This window comes from Eutrema salsugineum, unplaced genomic scaffold (assembly GCF_000478725.1).
Source record: "Eutrema salsugineum unplaced genomic scaffold, Eutsalg1_0 scaffold_2, whole genome shotgun sequence".
In the NCBI taxonomy this organism is placed as follows: Eukaryota; Viridiplantae; Streptophyta; class Magnoliopsida; order Brassicales; family Brassicaceae; genus Eutrema; species Eutrema salsugineum.
This window is the reverse complement of record NW_006256829.1, coordinates 12,802,378-12,807,449: the sequence shown is the minus strand read 5'-3', so window position 1 is coordinate 12,807,449 and position 5,072 is coordinate 12,802,378. Positions and strand designations below refer to the sequence as shown.

Here is a 5,072-nt window from a genome sequence, read left to right as displayed (position 1 = left end):
AGGATTTCTATGTTTCCGGATTTTAAAAGATTTTTCAGGTAATTTGGGATAAAGAGGCACAAAATGGAACAAAAGGACTCTTTTGGATAAATGCAGACCGTCAGAACTCTCATGGAGAGACGAAGACCTTCTCACCGTCTGATCACCCTCAAAATTGGACAACTTATAGAAGAATCAACCAGCTTTCAAATGCACTTGGTTTGAAGACATTCCAACGGTTAGATCTAAAGATATTCCATTAGCCCTGGAGCCACTCGAAGTCGGCCAGCAAGTCACGCGACCGCGGTGATCAACCTATTTCCCGCGGTCAGAAGCTTCCCGACCACGGCCAACAAGCCAATCCCCACGGTCACAACACTCCCGACCGCGGCAATCAATCTCCGAATTAAAGCCCACGTATCTGAAGCCCAAAGTCATTCTCAGCCTCAATTCCGGAACCCTAGAGACCATGGAGTATTGGAGACTATAAATACATGTCATTTAGGTCGTTTTTAGACAACACCCTTCATACTTTACAGAAACCCTTTTCCTTCAGCCGTTTTTATGAGATTTTTGTAGAAGATTGTTCAAGTCCGAGTTCTTCAATAGAGAAGCTTTCTTTATCTCTTTTCTTTACTGTTTTTCATTACTTCTATTAAAACCGATGATGATGTCGACCTCAGTCATGTCTGAGTAGATCCCGAGTTGGGCTTAGGGTTCCCGAAAGGGGCTCTCATAATCGATTAAGACATCTAGGTTTATAGATCTGGGATTTCGACCTGTTCTCTGTTTATTCTTGTTCTTATTGCATGTATGCTTGATTGATCACATAGTATCTGATCTAGATAGTTAGTGTTGCGAAAGTTTTCATTAAGAATCAGCCCTAGAATGAAACAGGCGATTTTTCCGTAGGAGTGGAAACCTACCTGCGGCGAGGTCGTGAGTATTGACGAGTCTTGTGCAGCTCTTGCGTTCTCTCCCTTCCAGGGCCAGAGTGGAAACCTACTGGTCAGGGTTGCGAGAAACAGTTAGTTATGATCACGACAGTGACGTAGTCATACCGCCGTACTCTAGCTCTAGAACCCATATATCGATACCCGTCAATCCCAATCTATTTACCCTAGTGTTAAAACCGATTATGATCCCTTAGAGCTCCCAAAAGCTCAGCGTTTTTAGCCATAGTTTACAACTCCATCGATTTTTATTGCTTTCTTAGACCTGCATTTCAATTCCCTTAGTTCGATATTTTACTTGCTTAATTTACTTTTCATGCGATATTTCACTTGCCTTATTAGTCTTTCATTCGATATTTTGCTTATTCTAATTGCATTTCATTCGATTTTCTTACTTGCTTTTTAGGATAGATTTATTTGCTTTCTTTGTTTTTAGTTTAATTCGCAAAAAAAACAACCAACCTTTAAAACCAATTTAGTCTAGACATAAAGTTAAAAATCGTAGAAGAATACCAGACACACAAATCTCTGTGGATTCGATCCCTAAATACTACAACTGATTAGCTGTGCACTTGCGGCTTTCATTTTTTTGTTAAGGGTAAAACTTGTTCCCTCACGCAGTTGATACGAACGACATCAAGTCTTTGGCGCCGTTGCCGGGGATTTGTTTCGCTGCCTTTTGCTATTTTTCTTGTTTTAACTTCTGTTCTAGACACCTGATCTCTAGTTCTTTCTTAAAGTTTTGCTGAATTATCTTTCTCTTCTTTTGTTTTTCTCTGAATTGCATGAATACCAGGCGCAGACCTGTAGAAAACATTCCAATTCTAGACGAGATAGACAGACACGAAAGAGAACTTCGAAGACTTAGACGAACGCAAGGAATGGCCAACGACGACCAGCCTGGAGATCCTATTAATCAAACTTTAAATATGGACCAAGACGGGTCCGAACATGGAGAAAATGAAGAGAATGATCACAGAGGAGGTGATCATGCTCGACAAGATGGAGAGGAGGATGAGGTTCCTCCAAGAAACCACCAGAACCGAGAGAGAGAAGGACGTGAAGACCTTGATCCACCCATCAATGCAGCCGATGGTGACCACCCAGCAATGGAGCCGAATGAACGCATTCACCGCCCCATTCCGCCAGCAAATCAACACCGAAGACAAGCCAGGAACCATCGCATAGCTGATTTTGATGCACCTACTCAAAATTTTCAGAATCGATCTGCAATTTAAGTACCATTTCCAAACCGGAATGAGTTTGAAGTCAAGCCTCAAATCATCTCATTGGTGAAGCAAAACCAGTTCCATGGAGTTCCTTCTGAGCATCCAATGGACCATATCGAGCTTTTTGAAGAAATTTGCAGCATGATGAGAAGAAACCAAGTTCCACCAAACTATTTAAAGTGTAAGTTGTTCCCTTTTTCACTAGCAGATAAAGCTCACCGTTGGTTGAAGTCTTTGCCTGCAGGATCGATTACTAATTGGGAAGAATGTAGAACTGCTTTCCTGAATCACTTCTACACTAAGTCACGGTCGAACAATTTGAGAACAAAGATCTCAACCTTTCAACAAGGGCCAACTGAATCTTTCTGTGAAGCCTGGGAGCGTTTTAAGGAGTATGAACATGATTGCCCTCACCATGGATTTCATGGATCAAGCCTGCTGAGCACATTTTACCGAGGTTTGCAACCAAAATACAAACTTTCACTTGATATAGCTAGCAATGGAGATTTTGGACAAAAGACGATAACCCAAGGAAGAGCCCTCATCGAAAATTTGGCTCAAGCCAATAGCAATGATTCTCCTGAATACGATCGATCAATGAAGCAAGCTGGAACAGACAACAAGGAGATAACCGAGTTGAAGAACATGGTGAGCCAGCTTCTGAAGAGCAACAATCGCCCAATCCATGCTTGTGAGACCAACAATGACGCAGAAGATGAAGGACCTAGTGATATCGATCACATTAATCAAGCCTTTCAAGAAGAAGATGTGAACTACGTAGGAGCACTGGTGCCATATCAAAATCGCTCCAACAATAGCTTCAACAACAACTTCCGGAATGCAAATTACAACAATCTCTCTTACCGTAATCCAAATGTGGAGAATCCTCAAGACTAGTACTACCCACCTCAGCAAAAATCCTTCCAAAACAAGTTTCAAGGTGGAAACGTTGGAGGAATAGTACCGTATCAACCGCGACAGCCATATAACTACCAAGGTACAGGTTTTAACAATCAATTTGTACAACAGCAAGGAGTCACGACGAACCAGCTAGCTTCACAAATCGATAGACTTGAACAGTCTATCCAACAGCTCGTTATGACGAACGAAAAAGCATCTAAAGACGTGAACGTGAAAGTGGACTGCATGTACAATGATCTGAATGGTAAGTTTGAATCTTTATCTTCACACGTAAAAAAGTTAGATGTGCAAGTCGCCCAAACAGCCGACTCTATGAAGAGGCAAAGTGGAGTACTTCCAGGAAGAGTTGAAGATAACCCTAAGAAGTTTTGCAACGCCATAACCACATTTCCCGAAGAAGAGGCCGAAACCGATGGAAAGAAAGAGGAAACCCCAATCTTTGTACCACTGTACAAGGGTATCGATCCCAAGCAACCACCGTTTAAGGTACCTGAACGATCATCGTATCAAAGGCTTACGAAAGCCGATGATCCGGGACGTTTTGTTTTCCAATGTTTAATTTCAGGAATCAAGTTTACAGACTTCTTGTGCAATTCCAGAGCCAATGTCAACATCATGTCTAAGACATTTGCCGAAAAATTGGGCATAAAAACCTTAAGGACATCGACGGTTAAGGTTATCTTTGGAGATTCATCTCAAAAAGATACTGAATGAGCGATTCATGATCTACAAGTTCTAGTGGGAGATAAGATTGTTCCAGCAGATTTCCAAGTCCTGGAGATGGATAAAGACAAGGAGAGGCCACTCATTTTCAGGAGACCATTCCTAGCTACAGTAGTAGCAGTAATCGATCACGCAAACCGACATGCTGTTTTCCTCAATGTGGATCGAAAAAAGTACTATCCGACTAACTTAGATGAATTTCCAAGCAAAGGAAACAGGCCAAAAGAGAAAGAAAAGGAGAAGCCGAAAGCTTTTGCAAAGATCAAGATCATCATTCCACCAGATGCAACGGAAACTAGTGAGGACCAAATCCAGGAGCTGATCGAAAACACAAAAAGGGTTTTAAACAATATTAAAGTCCGAAAGAAGAGTAAAGGAAAGAAGACGGCTCCTCAAGGAGAAGGAGTAGAACCTCCAGCGACCGGAAGCGAAGGCACATCAGGTGGAGTGTCATTCAAATCAGCCTGATTCCTCATGCTTACGTCGAGCTAAACGACTTAAAACAAAAGCGCTTAATGGGAGGCAACCCATTTAGGTACTCTTTCTTTTAGTTTTCTTTTCCTTTTTACAATTTATACTTTCTTTTTTTTTTATGTTTTAGGTATTTTATAAAACAAAAACACAAAAAATAAAAAAATAAAAAAAAATCAGAAAACTAAGAAAACCAAGAAGAAAAAGGTAGGTTTTTAGCTGCTCGGCCCGGCAAAGACGAGAAGGTTGGACAAAGGCCGTAGGAGGAAGAGCCGCGGTCGCGACTGACCGACCCGCGGCCAAGGGAGCATCGACCGCAGCACCGTGAATGTGACCGCGGCCGAGCGCTCGACCACCGCGGTTGCGCATCTCCTGACCGCGGCCGTTGGTCGTTGAGGTGACGCCGCGGATTTCTGCCGCTTTTCGGTGTTGCCTGGTGTTTACCTGGTGATTTTCGGTGTTGCCTGGTGATTCCCGGTGTTGTCTGGTGTTTACCTGGTGATTCCCGGTGTTGCCTGGTGTTTTCCCGGTGTTGCCTGGTGTTTACCTGGTGATTCCTGGTGTTGCCTGGTGTTTTTCCGGTGTTGCTTGGTGATTCCCGGTGATTCCCGGTGTTTCCCGAAATATTTCCGGTTAAACCCGAAAAGATCCTCCGTAAGTTTTAAACTAATGTGCAAACAAGAAAGGTAAGTTCCCGTAAACTTAAAAATTTCCAGAAATTTTCCGTTTTTGCTACAAAAACGCTTTTTAAAGAAAAGAAACAAACTTTTTGGATCAAAACTCCTTTTTCTCTTCT

General features: G+C 42.4%; 1 non-coding gene across 1 annotated transcript; it reads right to left on the bottom strand.

Moving 5' to 3' along the window:
- Positions 1-2,476: 2,476 nt before the first annotated feature.
- LOC112086883 lies at positions 2,477-2,583 on the bottom strand. The gene has a single exon (XR_002899737.1). It is a non-coding gene; the product is annotated as a small nucleolar RNA R71 (small nucleolar RNA).
- Between the last annotated feature and the right edge of the window lie 2,489 nt (positions 2,584-5,072).